Source organism: Nelumbo nucifera, chromosome 6, assembly GCF_055504915.1.
Source record: "Nelumbo nucifera cultivar China Antique chromosome 6, China Antique-T2T, whole genome shotgun sequence".
NCBI classification, from domain to species: domain Eukaryota; kingdom Viridiplantae; phylum Streptophyta; class Magnoliopsida; order Proteales; family Nelumbonaceae; genus Nelumbo; species Nelumbo nucifera.
The window spans coordinates 38,189,592-38,211,810 of record NC_142654.1 but is presented as its reverse complement, the minus strand read 5'-3'; the positions used below and the strand labels follow the sequence as shown (position 1 = coordinate 38,211,810).

General features: G+C 34.3%; 1 long non-coding RNA gene across 4 annotated transcripts; it reads right to left on the bottom strand.

The window, feature by feature from the left end:
* Positions 1-6,138: 6,138 nt before the first annotated feature.
* LOC104608701 (uncharacterized) lies at positions 6,139-10,745 on the bottom strand. 4 transcript variants are annotated; one of them, XR_016077798.1, is made up of 6 exons: positions 10,631-10,745; positions 10,417-10,537; positions 8,380-8,535; positions 7,746-8,275; positions 6,448-6,608; positions 6,139-6,364 (listed from the first exon to the last, which is right to left on the bottom strand). It is a non-coding gene; the product is annotated as an uncharacterized LOC104608701 (long non-coding RNA). The 4 variants fall into 4 exon arrangements; XR_016077799.1 differs by having other exon boundaries at positions 8,380-8,456; XR_737142.2 differs by having other exon boundaries at positions 10,417-10,515; positions 10,631-10,740.
* Positions 10,746-22,219: the final 11,474 nt, after the last annotated feature.

Below are 22,219 nucleotides of genomic sequence, written 5' to 3'. Positions count from 1 at the left end.
TGCATATATGTATCTCTAATTAAATCTTCAATCTTCAAGCTAACAAGTGAGCACATCTCATAGAGAAATACAAAGCAAATTGCAAGAATAGCTGTATTCATTATGGAGGTATGGCCCATAACATGTTAAGAGATTGATGAGAATCTATTATGACAATGTTACTACTACATATTAAAATGAGAACATAATCAAAACACATGGATATTAAGTACCTCATTTTGAGGGAAAGTGTTCAGGATCAGATTATGTTGGTAGAACATGTTAGTGCTACACTCATGTTAGTAGATCCATTCCATTGAAGCTCTTCTTGGAGCATATAGAACGCATAAGATTGGTGGATAGTTATGATAAGTTGGATTGGAATTAAGTGCAATTGTTCTTGTTGACACTGTATTATATGTGGCCACAAAAAGTTGATTTTGATATACATATCTCTGTCTTTTCTCCCAATTAATGTGTACATATAATGTAAGACAGAAATATGTAAGCCATGCTTAGAGTATTACACAAGTAGTTCATATTAGCAAAGGTTACTAATCTTATAACCATTGAACAGTCCTGAGTTAGTTGTTTCAATTGAATGGAGCATATACCCTTAGGTTCATTGTGATTGGGTTATTAAATGGCCATATATAGAAACAAATAGATTCATTGTCATAGAAGTGGAAGATTGTTAGAGTTCATTATGATTGGAACTCATTTGGTGGCTTTAAATGAATCTTAGGGCCCAATAGGTGACAAGGACTTTGTTGATTATGTGGCCAGAGTCCTAGACCGATCGAAGGGTCCTCTCAAGAGAGAGGATTGCAAAGATGGTTAAGTGTCACTAAATTAGTGAAGAAATTAACGGTACTAAAAACAAAGTGTGATGGAGGCTCTAGTTTTAGATACTTAACCTTGAAGCAAGGTCCCTCTTGGGTGGTTTCAGAGTTTTATAAACAAGGGCTCTATACACATTAAATCATCCATCAAGTAGAAGGCAACCAGGTCCCAAGAGAAGTCCCTCCTCAATCTAGTTTTGCAGTATAATGCAATGAGGAGAAAGAAGGCCAAGTCCATGCTTTGATTCATTCCAAAGGTAGAGGAATAAACACAACTTTCAACTTATATATTCCATGTATGTTATTTATATTAATAATGTTCGTATTGTTTTAGACTATTTAAAGAGTGTAATTGATCTCAAATGCTTTTAACCCATCTAAAAGCTTTTAGTTTTATCTATCAGTAAAGGCAACATGATCATTATTGAATGAAAAGATGATAGTGGGACCAATATATTTGAATAAGTTGTTTCTATATATTATCTTTTTTGTATAGATTTTGATGGATATGAGCATTTCTTCTTCTTATTTTATCTATACTACTTATACGTTTCAATAATCTTTTAACAATTTATTTTTGTGGTTAAACAGGATGTTTCCCAACTTTGGCCACATTACAGTTTGGATTAATTTGTATCAAGCCCTTTGCAAATGGGTAACTCTATATTAATTTTTGATTTATTTTTTTACTTTTTGCAAAATAATCCTTGGTGACTTTTTAACTATTTTACAAAGATTGTTGATGGAGTGCTACAATACTAGCCTTGCAATGACTAAGACAATCCTCCAAGTTTTCCTATGAACAATTGTACCTCTCTTACTAGAAGTAGTGGAAATCTCACTTAAATTAAAATAGAAGGGAAAGCTTCTAGGAAGGGGGACATTTGGGCATGTGTATCTTTGATATAATAGGTAGCAGTAGTTCCTCTTGTTAAGTCTATATTCCCTAAGTGTCTTAGGCTATGTTTGGTTTGAGAGAAAAAGGTAAGGAAATGAATGGAAAGATAGGGAAACCCATACAAGGTTTGTAAAGGTTTCCCTACCTTTCCTTTCCTTTTCCTACTTTTTCCTTCAATCCAAACACCACCTTAATTATTTTTTATTCTTTCTTGAGGAGTTTTGGTCCTAGAAATTTCATGGCCAAGTAATTGCTAATTAGGTATTAATCTTGGCAATGAATATAAATTGAGTAGCACTTGTAGTTCATTAATTCATAAGAAATTATTTGAGTTACTAATTACAACTTTGTTATTTATTGTGAGGTATTTCTCATGCATTCTTGATAAGCTACCAATGAAAACCATGTGGCATTTTCCCTTGTCATTTGTGAGAAATAACTCTTTATTTCTCCATCTCACCAAGAAATAGAATATTATTTTGTTCTAAAAAGATGATCAATGTAGAATGGATTGTTTATTGTTTAGATGCATCTTTTTTAAATTAAGTGGTTTGTTCCCTCTATATCAACATAACAATTAGATATGTCTTTTTACTTATTATTAGTTAATAAAAATAAATAAATAATAATATTATTTAAATAATAAATACTTATTTATTTTAATAAATTATAATATTTATTTATTAATATAATAATATTTTTCTTTAATATTGTTTTTTTTATTTATAATATTATCATATCTATTTTTAAGGGTAATAATATTATAATATTATAATATTTATTTAATATTGTTTGAAACTATGAAGTTTCAAACATTAAAGAACTGCTCCAACTCAAATGATCTTAACTTTTCAAACATCAAACCTCAAATTTATCAAACACTACCTAATTTGTCTTTAAAAGTTAATATTAGTGGCACTTTTATTTGCCTTTATAAATAGCCATTTGCATCATTTTTAGAGGCAATAATATGTGACTCAATGTTTCCCTTTTAGAGGCTCTTACCAAGTGTACCTGTAAATGTTAGTCAAATGTTATTGAAATCTACTAAGGCTAGAGTTTTTAAAGGCCATCACTCCGTTCCTCCTAATCTTTTTAGAGATAGTTTTAATTGAATTGATCATTAAGATAAGAAAATCATTTCCTTACTTCTTACCATTGCATAGTTTGAAGGTAGAATGAGTTCGTTTACTTTGAATTTATTGTGGATTCATTTGGATGTTTAAAATTGTCATAGTTGGTCTAAGTAATGATAACTAAGAAATTGGCCTCTAACGTGACAAGACTTTGCTATATCCTTATCTAACATGGACAAAGAGTAAATTTTAAAATCTTGCATTGTTTATAAAATGTGGGTTTTTTATTCCAACTTGACAAGACTTTGCTATATCCTAATCTAGCATGGACACAGAGCAAATTTTAAGATCTTGCATTATTTATAAAATGTGGGTTTTTATTGCTTTATTGATATGAGTAGATTTGTTACAAGGAATTGAACCAAGGTTGTGTTACATAAAAAAAATTAAGACAATTCATTAGGAATTGAACCATGGTTGGATCAATATCCTATGTAATGTAGAAACTAAATGCCAAACCCAAAAGTTACATATAATATCATAAGTTTAGTGGCAATCGAACAAAGACTTATACATTTATCAAAGAAATATCAGGACTTCATATAAAATGTTATGTTACGAAAAGGAGATTTAATGGCAATTAAACCTAAGACACATAATTAGCCATTTCTTTTAATTGATTTAATTACTGAAATTTATGTCATTTAATGCATCCTTTGCTTTGGAAGAATCAATGATTTCTATATACTCCAAGAAAACCTAAATTAAAATCATAAAAATTGAATTTTTAGTAAAAAAGCAAACCGTAATAGTTTTGACAACCTTAAAATTGAAAAATAAACATGTTAATTCTTGTATACAATAGAAATAAATAAACTTAAAATATTCAAAATTAATTAAAAAACTTGTAAAAAAATCAATTTAATATGATGAACCAAAAGTAACAATTTGGGCAATTAATATACCTTGAGTAGTTGACTATATTTAGAAAAGTTATGAGGTTAATTAACTTGTGGGAATGTATCTTGTGATAATGGAGTTGTTACTTTATAATGATCCAAACCATAACTGGCCATTAAATCCTTATGCAAACCATATCAAAATATGGTTTATAATGATCCAAACCATATCAAAATATGCTAACTTTGCTTGCTACCATTTTAACTACAATGGAACATAAATTTTGGTAGCGACTTGCCACTACAAATTCAGGGTTAACTTTTATAGTAGATTTTTGTGATTTCCTTACCACTCCAGTTTTTGCAAATCTTGTCCATCTTTTTAAAATATAATATTTTGGAATCACTCTGACTTTTCTAAAATTGGATGTTTTTTTAATGCATGGAAACACAAAATCCCAACAAATTTTTTGCAATTATAATCCAAAGTTTGATTGGATGAATCAAATGTAACTAAGTACCCATGATTCCCGCTTTCAATTGTAACTTTGTATGTGAAAATTATAACAATGTCTCTACAATAATACAATTGCAAGCCAATAGCTTAGCATTTTCATCTCGAAACATTTTAAAAGTAACATGTGCGTTAATAAATGCCACTTTAGTTAACATCATCACATTTGCCATTAGTTTTGGATAATTTTGGCTTACTTTAAAATTATCCATTGATTTTGCATGGAAACGATCTTCTACGACTCTTTCAAAATGATTCAAGAATCACTTTAAATCCAAATGGTTATTCATGTTTTCACTTCACTAAGTGTTCTTCATAGTTGCACAAACTGTATTCCTCCCATAATCTATAGCTCATTTTTCTTTAATAATAAATTGCCTTCGTAATAAGTATTGTCTTTTAAGTAATGTGCTTCAAGCATATCATTCCATGCCTATAAAAACTCCTTATCATCCTCAATCAAATATTCATCTACTAAAGTTTAGTACCAAAAGTTGACCAATGCCGAAAAGCAAAACTAATTTTCTTCAATGCATTCTAAAACATGTATTATAGAAATTTGAAGACATTGCCCTAATAAATGTATAAAACAACAATTCAAATGATTCAACGATTTCATCATATAGTAGAGCACCCCAAAAATTATAAATTTTTCATGGTGGTTCACACCACAATCCAAGTGGTCAACCTTCATGATTTGTTCTATATATATATATATATATATATATATTATCTTCTATTTGACAGTAAGTTGTATGGATAGAATGATGGATTCTCTTTTTATTTCTTTTAGAAATAATGAAGCATTGTGGTAGTATCTCTAAAATACAATGCCCTTTCTGATTTTGTACACAAGTAGTTCTTATAATTAGATGGGAGGAAACTAAGATTTGCCAAATCACCTACTTGTCTACCCATGAAGTCAAATGTAGCTTTAGAAGCAATTCTTGACTCATATGCCAAGTTTATTATAACACCTTGAGCCTTTGTGAATTTTCATTGAGACCTCAAAAATATACTTTTTTTTGTAGGATAGAAACATTATGATTATCTTTTTCTTTCCCAAATAGGCAACAAAGTATTTACCATTTGCCTTTAGGATAAGGGTCATGAAAGCAAGGAAAACATACCTTGTTTCTTTCCTTCATTTCTTTACTCCCTTATCTCATTTATCTACCTTTCTTGCCACAAAAATACCAACTTGTTACTAGCCCCTACTTTTTTTAGTTTTCCAATCTTTTTTTATCTTTATGATCGTTTCTAATAGTGGACCCCTTTCTTTTAGCATAACTATTATAAAAATAATATGCACTTTCTTCACTTTTAAATTCCATATTGATCTCTCGTGACTTAAGATGAGGATTTGGCTCATCCAAAGTTCCAAGTTTTCAATCTCATTATCTTCACTTTTAAACTTATTACACTACAAGAAAAATGGGCTTTCAGACCGCCGCCCTTGATCTAAGGCAGCGGCCAGGCGTCCGCCCCTAAGCCACTGCCACATTAGATCAAGACCGCCAGCTCAGATGAAAAAGGTCGTCGCCTTTGATGGCCGGTCTGAGGCAGTTCAAAATGCACTAAAGCGGCGGTTAATCAAAACTGTCAACTTAGCATCAATAAAGCTGGCAGTTCGGACCACCGCCTTAGGTTTTGTCAAACATAAATTGCTTCTTTTGGTGGCGGTCTAAACCGCCGGCTTAGATCTCATGTGACCGCCACCTTAGGTTTTGTCAAATGCCGCTTGGGTTTTTAAGTGGCAGTCTAAACCGCCGGCTGAGATCTCATATGACCGCCGCCTTAGGTCTTATTTATGGCTAAACCGGCAGTCAACTGCCGGCTTTGATATTTCTTTTTTTTATTATTTTTATACTAGGTTAATTGCATCATTTTTTTTGTACCTACACTTTAATTCCAACATTCATCACTTTAATACATGTTTAATACAAATCTCATGACAATTGATATATTATAAACAACTTAAATAAAAAATGAAATTTAAAGCAAAATCTATTAATTTACAAAATTAATTGTTATAATATCCAGAACAAATTGTTCAAATACAATATCCAATTGACATATAAAAAAATACAAGGACTTCAGAAACATTCAATTTGTCAAATAATGTAGCACATCTTCCAATGCAAATCCACTTAAACCTGCAAGTCATAACATATAAATTGTTAGAAAATGTAAAGTAAATGAGATATTGATAAAAACATGTATAAAAATAAATATTTACCTATGCAAAATATAATGCAATCCTTGATGGCCTCTTGGATTAAAAGAACTATAATATTAACATGCCAAAATGCCCCATGCAATCCTTCCAAATTTAGTGATGCAATGCAAGAATTGAATATGGCAAGAAAAAACAACAAGAATGTTGTCCAGATATAAACCCTGCAAAAAGAAATTATCTTAGTAAGATCAATATGGTATATAAAATTCTTAAGAACTCAAGTATTGAATTATGAAGAAGTTGCTTCCTATTACCATCCAATCCTAGCTAAGTACAAGTCCTTTTCTAGATCTACCCTTCCAGTAATAAGATCTATTAGAATTTAGAGAATAAACATAGAATGCTGGTTCCTCTGCTAAAAAGAAGGGATAGGTGGCACATTATGGGGGCTCAAACCTATCTATGGGTCGGTCCTCTGTCCTTAGAATATATACAAGGCATCACGAGGTAATTTTCATTACCTTTCCCCCTAATTTTCATTAGCTTTTCTATTTGATTTTTCATTAGCTTTTCTAGCCCTATTATTAATGATAACTCCAATATATACAATATAAAATATTTTAAATGCACTAGGAAATTTGTCAAGATATACTCCAATAATATTTCATATCAGTACCCATGGAAATGGAAATACATTGTTGAAATATATAGACATTTTCAACCATGACCAAGATGAGAATGTTGAGATGGAAGAGTGAAAAGATTAGAAAGGAAAGAATTAAGTGCATTGAAGAGAACCTAGGAGTAGTTCCAATTAGTGACAAGATGAGTAAAAGTTGACCAAGATGGTTTGATCTGGTGCATATATGACTAATAATTGCACCAATAGGAGTAATTTGATACAAGTAGAAGAAGGTTCTAAAAGAGCATGGAGAATACCAAGAAAAGCATGGGTTTAAGTGCTGAAAATAATATAAGGGCGTATGATTTGACATGAAATTTGGCTCCTGATACAGAACAATGACAGAAGATGATTCATGTAACCAATCCTAGAAAGTTGGGGATAAATGCTAAGCTCAGCTTTGAGGTGAGTTGTACTAAGCAAAAAATATACCCAATTCTTTCTGAAAATTGAACTACAGCATGATTATCATGCCTTAACCAGGAATGCATGTGCAAGCAAGAAAGCATGACACATAAAGATTTGAAAGTAGTACACATACTTGAATGAACAAGTCTTCTGGTATTTGCTTTTAGCTTGTCAATAGCTTCTTGTAAGATAATTTTATAATAGTCATCATTAGAGAAATCCAAATTTAGAATTTAGAGAATAAACATGGAATGCTGAGCAAGCCTACCTCCGTTCTGGATACGAGAAGGAGCCCAAGCCCTCTTACATCCGATTAATGCCACCAAATCCTTGACATGCAAGCAGCTCCGATTTGTGGTTGCTATAGTAAATCCAATCCTCATAATCCCCACTGATCCTCTTGTCACAGTAAAGTGATCTCCCAATGTTGTTTGCATATGCCAAGGTACCATAATTGAATGACTTCCTAAAACTAGAATCTCCCTTCCCATCCTCCAATTCTCCATCATCAAAATCATCAAGAGAGTAATGGGTATATACAATCAGCATCGTCACTCCTTGCAGAGCACCTGCCCTCACTCCCCTCTTCCTCATGGCATGCCTTCTTAGATCTTTGAGTTGATACATACTTTGTGAATATTTTTACTTTTCTTAGACCTGCTTTGAGAGCAAAAAAATCATTCCTCTCTGTTGAGATAGATTCTCCAGACCGAGGTGACAGTGGAACCGAAACTATCAATCTTGGTACTGTCTCGCATGCTCTTGGGTGGTTCTCAATTCCAATAAGCTGAGAGATAACTGTGATAAAAACAAATCTATAAATATAAAGAAAAATGGAAAGTCTAGAAAAATGAGATATAACTAGCGATTAGAAAGAAATAAATATAATCAAAATCACATACACAAAGAGAGGGCTGAGGATTAACATTGCCATTAAGCAGAATGAGAGGGACATTTATTTCAAGCTCTTTCTCTTCAGCTGCATAAGTAAATTCTGCAATGTTTAATAATGCTATACCAACAACTCAAACCTTATTCTTTGGTCCTGGTTTCAAAACCTGAACAAAGAACCAATCAGTTACATTAAATATGAAAAAATAAAATAAAATATTTACCATATCGAAATCAAACAAGCAGAAGTTAACACAGTACCAGAAGAACAAAGTTGCATACAGAAATCTTTTCTTTCATAATCAATGTAAAACATACCAACTGCTAGTAATGCTTCTAGTTTTCATGGTTAAAATTAAAAAAAAAAAAAAAAAAGGAAAAAAGCAATTCAAAGTCTTGGGCACCAATAAAAGCAAGAAGGTTAAGTAAACAAAATGAAAAACCTCAAAAAAAAGAAACTGAACGTTTAAATTGAACCCCTTCCATCTCAAAACAAAACATGCTTAGTGCTTAGATGGAAGTTTCCAGCCCCATGAAAAGACGGATCAAATGGTGTAGTCATCAAAAAGGAAATAAAACTTTTGACGACATTAAACATCAACTTCTACAAAAGTTATCAATTATAAAAAAAAAAAAAAAACTTCTACAAAAGTTATCTTTAAGCACGTTATGGGTTCAAAAATGTACATATTTAATGATCATAAACAAGGGGAAAATTTTTCAAAATCCCCAAAACCAAGATAATCTAATTAAATCCAAATGAAGCCACGCAAAATGAATTTTCTTTTCTTCATTCTTTCTTTTCTGTTTAGCAATATTCTATCTTTTACTTCTTTCCCTTTTTTATTGGTAAATGAATATAAAGCAGTTACAAGCTCCCCTTTTCGACAATTAACACAATGCTTAATCTTTGATAGCAATGAATACTACATGAGATTTAAGTACACCGAATCAGAGAATTTTCAAGTAATATGCTTCACCAGTCTGGGTAGCCAAGTTGGTAAGATTCCAGGCAGGGGACATTTGGACAACCGAATAGAAGATATTGGCAATATTCCAACCATCCCAAATACCAAACGTAGAAAAAAAAAATATTTCATTAATCCATTTTCTACCAATCATGAAACATATTCACCACAAATCCCAACAATGGTGACCTCAAATACCTAGCAAAAAAGGAAGGTTCTTATATCCAAAAAGTACAGTAAAGCCGTGATACTCAACCAAAACCATAGAAACTGCAACACATCGAACAAAAGCCTAGAATAGCATCAGAAGGATAGAACTAAATCTAGAAATTGGATATAAATGTCACTAATGCAATATGAAATTCCAGTTACTAAAAACACACAACCAGGAATATGGGTGCCCTAAACATAATCAGAAGTTCCAATTAAAATCTATATAAAACACTAACGACGTCCCACTCCAATTAGGTAAAACAAAACTAATGAATTTCTAAGATTAAGAAAAAAGAAAAGAGACAAATCCTAGATAAAAGGTCAGAAGATTAATTTATCTTAAAAATATAAACTTCCATTTCAATGGAAAAATGGCTTTCAAAAAATGCAATGGAAAAATCACTAAATTCATTAATTTGAGAGAAAGAAGCTAAAAAAAAAAAGAAAAAAATAACTCTCTCACATGAAATAACCATACAAAATATTGTCAAAATTGGTATGTTTCTCACAATAGAAGGTATACTTGATCCAAAAAACACTGGAGAAGATGTGAATGGCCATTAAAACCTAATCTTCTCTAACGAAAATCCAAAGAAGATGGAGAGATCGAAAAAACTGGAAAAAAGAACAACTTGATCAAAGGCAAAATAAGATTGAACAACAAACGTTAATCTTGTTTCATTGAAACCCCACAAAAAATGGAAAAGGGATTAAAAGAAAAAAAAAAGAATAAAGAAGGGGAAAAACAAAGACTGATAGAACAGTAGAAGAGAGAAACTCAACCAGTTGGTGCTGTTCGATGGAAAGCTAAGAGAAACTCAATTGGTTATGGACAGTAGGAGAGAGAGAGGGGGGGGGAGAGATTACCTATTGACTCCGATGTCGTTGTTGGGTGCCATCCGGTGGTGAAAGGTCTGAAAGACAAAGAGAGTGCGCGCAAGAGAGAGAGGGCAGGGAGAGAACTCACTGTTCGAGCCAATATTGAAACCTTATTCAGGAAAGTTTCAGAGATTGAGACTGAGAGAGAGAGAGAGAGAGCAAAAGAGACAAAGGGAATAAAGAGAGAAAGAAACGAGATTACCTAACACCGGCGTCGTCATTGGGTGTCGACCGGTTGCCACTGTGGTAAGAGGTCGACTATTATCAGTATCAGCAACAGAGTATAAAGACAATGGAAACGAGATAGAGGACGTGAGTTGTGGAAATAAAAAGAAGATGAAACACGGGAATGCAAAGTTTTGGCATTTTAGGTTTTAGACCGGCTCAAATCCGGTTCAAACAAATAAAACGTCGTGCCAGGTGCTAAAGACCGTCGCTTAGGTTTTAATTTAGTTTAGCAAGCAGCGGTCTTTTTTAGAATGCCACCTTAGCTCTCTCTAAGGCGGCGGTCATAAAGAGCGTCGGCTCTAAACCGCCATCTCAAATAAACCACTTTCTCCACCATGATATTTGTTTCTTTTGACCTTTAATAAAAATAATAAATTTACAAGTTACTTAAATATAACAAATAAATATGATCAATCTAAACCTAAATATATGATTTGATATGATGAATCTAAGTATATTTACATTTAGATTAATTAACAATGAGATATATCAATAATACTAGGAGAAAGTGATTTGATAAAATGACTTAATGAATATGAAAGAGAACATGTGAAACCCAATTCTCATAAATTATAAATTGAAAATATTTGAATGAAATGAATAATATATTGCAAATAAGATACATGACAAGAACTTAATACCAAAATGGACTAATGGCCTTACACTTTCAAAATCCGTTACTAATGTTTGGCCTATAGTGATGATTACATTCGCCACTATAAAAGCTTGCTATAGTAACAAACAATATATGCCTGTCTCTATAGATATTTATCTATAGTGATGGTATTAGATCTAAAATAGACAAGTGATTTGGAGTCTCACCATGTATTTATGTGAATTTCCCAGGATTCAGAATCCCTGCTCCTTAGTGTCTTCATGTAAGCATGTCCATAGCTACAAACCTTCCTAGAATCTTGCCATTATTACATGGTGTATGTAATCTCTCATGGGTGCGCTTAAGTGTTTGGGGATGGCATCGTAAGTGGTGCAATGTCGGGGTGTCGCAATGCTGCGATGTTACAATTATATCAAGTATCGTCTAAGTAAACCTTTGCAATGTTGGGTTAGTAAGGTGATTAGGGCCGCATAGTCTTTATTGTGGATATAATATTGAGTATACATTGCAAATACATTCTTGATTTTTTTTATTATTATTGTGATATTCTTCCTTCGCAAATATATGTTTAAGGTGGCATCACTATTATTAGAATGGGTGGTGCGATGTTGCAAGTGTCATTGCAAGCTTTTATATATATTTTGGAAAGAATGTAGATTTGCGATTATTATTGACTCACCACCAAACAGGAGAATAACTCTCTTTTTGGGTTGGTTTGAAATTTATATTTTATTTTCATCATTAATAAAATCAATTATTATTTGTCACAATTATTTTCATTAATATGGTTAATTAATATAAAATATTAGTTATCCCTAAATGTTTTCCACATAATTTGTATGTTTTCTTATGTGTTTATCTTATTTTAATTTTTTATTTAATTATGACACATTTGACCTAAAAGATCAAATTGATGATCTACCACCAAATAGGAAAACTATTTCACTTTGGGTTAGCTTTAAAGTTTGTATTTTATTTCCATCATTAAAAACATTTTTGTTTATTGTGTTTTAATTTTTATTATGATTAATATAAAATATTAGAGATGTGTCCAAATGTTGTCTACAAAGTTTTTATATTTTTCATATTTTTGCCTTTTTTAATTTTTATTTAATTATAAGATCATAGATCAAGGTTTGACACATATGACTTGAAAGGTTAAACTATTGACCCACCACCCGAGAAACTATTTCATTTTTGAGTTAGTTTTAAATTTAATATTTTATATCCAACATCAATAAAAACAACAATCATTTATCACATTTATTTTTTATTAATGTAATTATTTTAAATAGAACTTAAATTAATAAAAAATAGTTTAAGATTAATAAGTTTCTCATAGCATAATAATTTTATATGGTTACTATTTTATATTAATTTTATTTATAAAACTAATTCTATTATAAATTAATTATATAAATAATATTAGTGATTTAATTGGATTTTCAATAATAAAAAATACTATCAATTATTATTATTATTATTATTATTATTATTATTATTATTAACAAATTTGAATTATTTTTTGCAAGTTTTGTAATTTTAAATATGACTTAAATGGATGAAAATTATAACTTCGAAAGTTTTATTAGTAATAACAATTAATAATTATGCTAGATAATTAAGTTAGTTAGGATTGCTTAACCACATAAATAAGTTACCCAACTAAATATGTAACTTAAAGCATGGGCCTGTTAAAAAAATTGCACATACAATCGTTGTATATGGATTAATTGGCATGAAACTAATGGATCCATAGCTAGTACAAATTTAAACTCAAAAAGAACCAATATCTCGGGGTGCAACTTAATCAATGAGCCCTGCCCGAATCTAGACCAACCCAACCCACAAATTTACATGGGTTGGGCTTGGATTTCCAGTCCTTAGGTTGGTTGTGTAATCCTTGGGCAACTTGACCCTAACCCAACCTTATCCTAACTCGAGCTCAAGTGAACTATATACGTACATACATACACATATAGATACATTATTTACATGCATACATACATACATACATACATACATACATACATACATACATACATACATACATACATACATACATACATACATACATACATACATACATACATACACATACGTGCATACATATATATTTAGGTTAAATTTTAGTGTGTGCTTATTGACTATTGACTAACCCAAGCCAAGTGGCCTAGGCCCAAGCCTAATCCGAATGCATCAAATTTTAGGGTGGTCTAGGCTCATCTTGGACAGATCCGACTTCACCTCGAGCTCGGGCCTTAAGTCCAATTCTAAGGGTTGGGCCTAGGTTGAGCTTAATTATTGTTATTTTAATTACTGTGAAATTATGTTACCTAATTAAGTAAATAAATGTGAAAATTATTTTAATTACTTTGATATTTTACTTAAATAGTTCAGTAATTTACTTAACAAAATTATGGTAAATTCACTAATTTAATAGTATTTTACTCTTAAATCATTGTTACTTTAATTACTAATATTTTACTTAAGTAATTCATTAAATATGGTAACTTACTATTGAATTACTTTATTCAAACAATTTAAGTAATTGTCAATAATAATTAAAATATAATTACTGTTATTTTAATTACTAAAAAATAATTTTATAGTAATTAAAGTAACAATAATTATAATTTAAATAATTCATTAAATATGATATTAGGTCTAAGGCTTGAGTCTAAGCCTAATTTGTTCAATCTAGGCCTAATCACACTAAAATTTGATGCACTTGGGTTGGGGTTGGGCTAGGGGTCGGCCCATACTATAATTTGTTATAAATGTATGTGCTTATGTGTGCATGTACATATGTATATATGCAAATATGTCTATATTTGTATATAGTTTGGTTGGTTCAAGATACCTAAAGGCAAGGTTCAAGCCCAACCCAAAAAATAGAAAAGGCCAAACTTTTGGGCCCACCCAACCCAAGGACCGAAAATCCAAGCCAAGCTTGTCTTAAACCAATTTAAGTCAATCTAGGCTCGAGTTGGGTTTGCCTATGGATCATTCACCACTACTTAGGTGGAAAATAGTTTTCCTTTTGAGTTAGCTTAACTTTCTATTCTATTTCTATCATTAAATACATGTTTTTTATTCAAATTGTTTTTTTTTTGAGAAATATTCTTTTTTCAAGTTAGTTTAACTTTATATTCTATCCTTTAATCTTTTTTAAAATTTTTATTTTACCCATTTGACCTAAAAGGTTGAACCATTAATCCACCACTTGAATAGAAAAATTGTTTTGTTTTTGGGTGGTTTTTAAATTTTGTATTTCAATTTGATCATTAATAAATAATTCTTCTTACTTATTATACTTTTTAATATGATAAATATATAATATTAGAAATGTGCTATTCACTTTTTTGTTTTTTTATAATTTTATAATTTTATTCATTTTATTTTTTTTTATTATTTAACTATGACACCATGGGTTGACCCATTTAATTTGATGATTTAACTACTTTCCATCTAAATTGAATGATGGTTTCATTTTCACTAATTAGTACAATTTATTAATGAGAAACCAAAATACATCAAATAAAGGTTATGATCATAGAGAGTGAGAATTAACACCTTAAATATAGTACTTAGAAAAATCCCTTATGAAGCCCAATTGCATTGGATTGGAACTACTTTTCAATAGCCCCTTTATTTCAATTAATAGAGGCAATTGAAAAAGGGATGCCATGTTTTAGTAAATTTTCTAAAAAAATAAATGTTATAATGATACATAATTTATCAGATTTAGATTTGGTTCCTTTAATTATTATTTCTTGTCATATATTTATAATTAATTTTCTTGTTTGTAAATTTTGTTCAATTTGAATGGGAGAAAAATTTACATTTACAAATGGTGCACCTAAAGGTGAGGGTAGGTTTCTTTTTGATTGAGTGAATTTTAATGGGAGGATGATGCCACATCAATGACTTCTATGGTTCAACAATGACAATTACAATATTAAATGTCTTAATTATGGTGTTTTGTCAAAGTACATATTTGTCCTCAAGAAATTCAGTGATTAAGGAGTAATTTATGACCAATGAAAATTCCATAAAATTACAATATTGAATGTCTTAATTATGGTGTTTTGTTAAAGTACACATTTGTTCCCAAGAAATTCAGTGATTCAGGGGTAACTTATGTCCAATAAAAATTCTAGAAAATTACAATATTAAATGTTTTTGTCAAAGTGCACATTTGTTCCCAAGAAATTCAGTGATTGATGTGTAATTTCTGTCCAGTAAAAATTCCAAAAAGAAGACCATATTTGCACTTTTATAAATAGTATAGTATAGATACTTAGATAAATGAAAATGGTACCAAACACTTACCTTGAAACATGGAATGGTTGAGAAAAGAAAGGCTAAATTGCTGAAACCTCCCCTGAAGTTTCTGTTTGTTGCTAAAACCTCTGATGAAGTTTGGTAATTGCAATCACCTCCTCTGAACTTTCTAACATAATTGCGGTAGACTCCCTTTGTTAGAATCTTCTAAAAAAAGGCATGAAAATGTCCAAAGTACCCATACAGTTACTTTTGACCAAAATGTTTCATTTTTCAAATTTTCTCTTCATATGAATTGCTAGTCCAAACCCTTCCAATCTCTTTTATGAAATTGATTTATTTTCCAAATTTGCCCTTCATATCAATGGCTCAAGTTTAGATGCAACTTTAAATTCTCTCTATTTTTTTTTATTGTTTATAAAATTCATATTTTTTTTTCTATAGAAAGCAACATCAATAATAATGATATGGGTATTTTGGACATTTTCATGTCTCCTTTTAGAAGATTCTAAAAGAGGGGGTCTACTTACAACAATGTCAAAAGATTCTGGGGAGATGATTGCAATTGCCCAACTTCAAGAGAGATTTCAACAACCGTTAGAAATTTCAGGGGAGATTATTTTAGCAATTTACCCAAAGAATAATTATGCTTTTGAGTTGTCATGGATCGCCATGCAGGACTAGCAGATCCCCACAAAAACCGGATGGTTGGACCCCACGATCAAAACTGAAGAAGAGGTAGAATGGTTGGAGGAAAAGGTGAGACCGGTAGTGCCACTATCTGTCAGAAGGCTGGTGTGTAAAGGGCGAAGGGATCCAAAATTCTTTCTACAGCTTTGTTGCGTTTCAGTTTGGCAATACTAAGTAAAAGTGACCGCATGTGGGCCTAACGGAGGGGACATGGAGCATCGTTAGAGATGATGCATCCCCCCACTTCTGTCTTCTGGGTAGGGAATAGGGATGGCAATTTTCATGTCCCCTCTACCTATCCTGCCTCCTCGACCCGATTGAATACGGGATGGACACTATTTTGGACCACACCTGTTTACGGGTGGGGCTCCGTGTCCAGTTTTACACTATTTTGGTTTAGGCTTCTAATTGGGCGGGTTCATTCAAATTTTGGTAAAAGTTAAGTCTAAATCCGGTCCATGAACATCTCCACTTTGGAGGGAACAGGACAGATGAACAAAAAATAGTTATAAGCTGAATCAAATAAGTCGAAATTTTAAATGAAAATTTGATCCAAAACTGAAATAATCGGAACCAGATTTAAAAAAAAATAAAAAAACATAAATAATCAGAAGTATATATAAAATAAATTTCAATTGACTTAATTTCTAAATCTAAAGACCGAAATAGAAACCAAAATAATCGAAACCCAAAATAATTTGGTTTTTTAGCTTTGACCAAACAAAACCAAACTGAAACCCAAAATATTATTTGTATTAAAATTATTTTAATGCTGCTATATATATTGGACAAATTTCAATTTCTATTTTATCTTGGTGATTAGTGATGTTAGTAACATGCTAAACCAATTTATATTAATGATTTTTTTTCTATTATGTAAATTCTTTCCCAAAGTAAACTTTAATTAAAAAATATCTTGGGGATATGAATCCCCAATTAAGAACCCGTATCCGATGGAAATTGGAGATGGAGTTTGATTTTTCTACCAATCAATCATCAAAGATGGGAAGTTACTTAGAAGTTGGGGACAGGGAAGGGGAGTATGGTCCCCACTCCGAACCTAGCTGTTGCCATTCTTACTTCTGGGGCCTTAACTTGTCTCAAGATGGTTGATATGGATATCTGATGATTTTGAGATTTTTGACAGCCATACTCCTACCAGGCCACCACATCACATCATGTCTATATGGAATAATTTATGGAGGAAGGATGTGCTGCCAATGGATCGGGCCTAACTCAGGGTAGACCCAAACCCGACATGATAAATAAATGTGCAAACCGGTTCTGAATGGAGTCAGACGTGGTTATAATTGTCAGCTATATTTTAAGCTTAATAACGGAGAGAACGCTTGAAACTCATTTTTTTTTTTTTTTAATTTTATTCACCCACTGCTGCCATTTAACAGGAGAGTAGAACAAATTAAAGGAAACTAAAAGGCTGCGTTTGGTTGTAGTGCAAATAATTTAAGGGTAAAATACAAAAATCTCCCTTAAAGTTTCTGACAATCATAAAAGCCTACCCTATAATTTTGTTTTAACAAAAACATTCCATAGATTTTTAAAAAACCCAATAAAAATCTGCCTTACGTCGGAAAACGTTAAACTGAAGGTAACCTTTGAATTTTAGTTAGTGTTGCTCTGTTACAAAGCCAACGAGGTAACCATTGACATTATACCTCTTAGAAAGCCAGTGAGGTAGCCTTTGACACTATTCAGTCAGTGTCTATTTTCGGTATGTCTTAACACTGATTTTTGGCAAAATGAGGTGGGGATTCTTGCTTTGTAACGGAGAGCAAAATCCTTGAATGCCCTATTAGCCTCAGGGACAACAAACATATGTGAAAATCTCTATTGAATAACCAAGGGAGAGAGGGGTTTAAGCTTGTAAATATAATATGGATATGAATCGATTTAAGCAAATTTCCAAGGTCAAATTCCAATACATTATAATTATTTGCACCGTTCCATAAATGCATCATATTTCTGATTCTTATTTCCTCTTTCTGTAATTTTGTGCACCGGTTAATATAGATCAATGAATTGGAATGAAGTTTGATGAAGTTAAACAATGAGTTCCAATAGAGAAATAAAAACCAATAGAAGCTTAAAACAACAAAAATGGAAGAAAATGAAGCATAGAAAACCTATAAACTACAATAAATCCCACTCGAATCCAATAAAAATCCATTCTAAACAACTGATATCATATGAACACCCCCTGTTCAGACGTTGAACCCTTACCTCAGTGAAGAAACCGAACTCCTTGGATTTTCAAAGAATGAAAACAGATAGTAAGCTTCAAAACGGAAATATGAGAACATTCGCCAGTCAATGATAGTCTCTGATGAAGGACAGTTGCCGGAAAATGGATGAATATCCAAGAAGTAGAATATTCCAAGCAGTAGCACCGCTGCAACTTTAGAGTTTACGTTCTTCTAATTTGACGAAAAAGAAAAGGAAAATGTAAAATGTTGCTCATTTGAGAGCAAATATGGTATTTACAGAATAATTAAATGACACTTTGGGGTAATTTCATAATTATTGATGTTTTCTGTCTTGATCATTGACACAAGTGAGGTTTTTTAAAAATCAAGGGGAGGCTTTTGTTAAAGTGAAACTATAGGAGAGGTTTTTATGATTGTCAAAAACTTCAGGGGAGGTTTTTGTATTTTACTCATAATTTAAATGCATGAAAGCAAGGTTTTAAAAATTGACCCGAAATTGGAACCGTTCTGATCATCAATTTCCAGGTCGATGGTTCAATCGTTTGGTTTGAATGGACGGTCTGTTTCAACTAAAAAAATAAAAAATAATTTAAAAAATAATTAAAATAAAAAATGACCAAAAACCGTTGAATGAGTCAAACAAGTCGATGATTCGATCGCCTGGATCAGAAAGCCGTTGACCAATTCAATGATTTTTGCCAAAAACCGGGCTTGGGGTAAAACAAAACCGATTGTCTGAATTATTCCCGAATTAAAGAGTCCAATTGTCTGAATCAACACTAATTCAAAAACACTGGTTCAGTATCATTACTCTTGTTATACAAAATCAATCAAATCAAACTATTTTTTTATTTGTTTGCTTTCACCTGAGTTGTCTCAATTGAGAAGATGGGTCATAATGTATTGTATGAAATAACCAAAATAATACAACACTTAATATAGAGCTATTATTACCTCGAAAACTAATATGAGGCATCTTGTATTTGACATTGATGGAGGGTGATTTGGCCCGACCTTGTAGCATGGGTACACGTGGGTGTGACCTTGCTCAAGCGATGATTCAACGAGACAGCACAACAGGTACAGCCACAACTCGGTGGGAAAGTCACACCGAGTTCAGTCCAGCAACTCGGCGGGATAGACTACTCGCTGGGAGCTGCCTAGCCCGCACCTCCTCCCCGGGGCTAAGGCACCTCGAGCTGCCTCCGAGCTTGGGGCCCCCTGACCTCTCCTAATACCCGAGCCCCTCCCAATGGATCTCAGGACACTCCTAGACAGGAACACATCGATCCGCCTCTAGATGCCTCGAGGTGAAGACACTTCGGGCCAGACAGCTCGGCGTAGCTTGCCACAAGCAGCTCGCCGCTTACGGGATAGCCCAGCACAAGGTAACTCGTGAAAGAGTAGTTCGGCATATCGTAGGAAGATCTCCTGCCTGACCACCGTACCCGACAAATCTGGGGACATCAGCCATGTCCCTCGTCAGACAGCATCGTGCCTGCCACCTTTAGAGAGTGCCTTACACCTGACAGGCACGTACCCTGCAGTGACGGCCTCGTGCGTGCCACCTCAGCCCTGCCTGTAACGGTTGTGGTAGGCTGACGGTGGCGGTTATACCTGCCCTCTCAGAGGCCAGTGGGCCTGATGCAACGGAATTCTGTTATAAGGAGCATACTCTCAAAGAACAGAGGTATCTTCTATCACTCGTGCTATCTGCACTCTTAGCCTTCACCTTCTCCTTGCTTCTTCCACAGAATACTAACTTAAGCGTCGGAGTGTTCCCGCCGAGCAAGCCCCCGGGGATTCTTCTTCTTCTTCATCTCAGGTTCCTTTCGGGAGCCACGCAAGTGCCAGCTAGGAGTGACCGGATTGTGCACCATCATTTGGCGTCGTCTGTGGGAAACGCTTCTAAAAACCTTCCCCTAAACCTTCACAGTTCTTTCTTCTCTGAAAACTCAGCACTCATGGCTTCCTCAAGCAATATCGGACGCAGCATGGAGATGGATAACGCCAAGGAGCAACCCCAGGTTCCCACAGTCTGCATTGGGCAGTTCACCATTCCCCTCTCGGTGGAAACGACCTTTACTGAACCGACTGTCATCCCTCTAGCGACAAGCCAGAACCAGCTCGACAATTTGATGCAGTGTATGCGGGCCATGCAAGCCCAAGTGCAACAACTCCAGCAACACCAGCTTTACCAGCAGCAAGTGTTGCACCACGTCTCCCAATACCACTACCAACAGCAATTCCCTCAGCTGCCTCAGCCTCAGCTTCAGCAGCCGTAGTTCCCTCCTCGGTGCCCAGCCTCATAGCGAGCTAGGTCTCGCCGCTAGGATGAACGCCCTTCTCGCCAAGAAGAAGCCTCTCAAAACCCCCATAAGAGCCAGGCCTCCTCCCGCGGCAGACAAGAAAGACCGGCCACCTCGGTCTCACCGCGGGCGGCCAGGACAGGAGGACCCCAGCTTGCCAGATCTACATCACCTTGGTAATCAAAGTTCGAAGCCCCGCTTCTAGAGAACCGGTTTGAGATCCTGGTTGCAAATTCTAAGCAGGATCCCTCTGTCCGTAGCCATCACCAGCGGCCCGAGCTACTTCCTGCACAAACCATTCCTAACAATGTGAAGGTGAGCAGCACGAATGTGGAGCCCGCCAAGAAGCAGAGACGCCACCGCTGAGCTCGCCGATCTGCCACCCACAACCTGCCCGAGCTCGGAGGCAGAGAAGAGGTAAGCTCGGGCAAAGCTAAGGCTCCCCTCCTTTCAGTTCCATCCCCCTGTCTCCCGAGCTCCTGGTTGTCCCAATGCCTAAAGACTTCAAGCTCCCCCCTCTCGACAAGTATGACGGGTCGTTTGACCCAAATGACCATGTAGACGCCTTCCAGTTGCAGATGCACCTGGTGAGGGCCAGTGAGTCTTGCATGTGCGTGGCCTTCTCCACCACTTTCAGAGGAGTGGCTCATACATGATACTGAAACCTGACACCCAGATCGATAAGAAGTTGGGCGCAATTCGCGCAAGCCTTCACATCCCACTTCGTTACCAGCAAACAGTACCCGCGAACTGAGGAAAGCCTTCTCAACATAGTCCAGAGAGAGGGAGAGTCCATCCGAGGTTATATCAAGCGATTCAACGATGCGTGCATGCAGATACCGCGCCTGGACCCCGCCGTGCGCCTCGTAGCAGCCAAGAAGGGTGTGACGCATAAAGAGTTCAAATGGCACATGGTCATCAACCAACCGGCGACCATAACCGAATTCCTTAAGCTCACGGACAGGTTTATAGCCACGAAGGAAGAGACCAACCAGAAGGGCGAGGGCACGCCCGAGAAGAGGAAAAGAGAAGGAGAACTTTCCAGCCAAGGGGACAGCTGAAAGAAAAAGGATGCAGCTCGGGGAGCAAAGTCGGGTCAGTTGTTCCGGGTCCCTGTAGCGGACCGAACTGATTACACCCCACTGAACGCAAAGCGGGCCGAAATCCTAATGGCAATCAAGGACGCCCCATATGTGAAGTGGCCACCCGCCTGAGGGGGAATCCCAATGAAAGAAATAAGAACTTGTACTGTAGTTTTCACAGAGATCACAGTCGTAGTACCAAAAATTGTAAGAACCTCCGCGACGAGATAGAGGAGCCCATCTGTCGCGGATATTTAAGGAATTTTGTACAAAATAATAATAATAATAATAATAATAATAATAATAATAATAATAATAAGGCAGGTCGGCAAGGGGAGCACGGTAAGGAGGCTC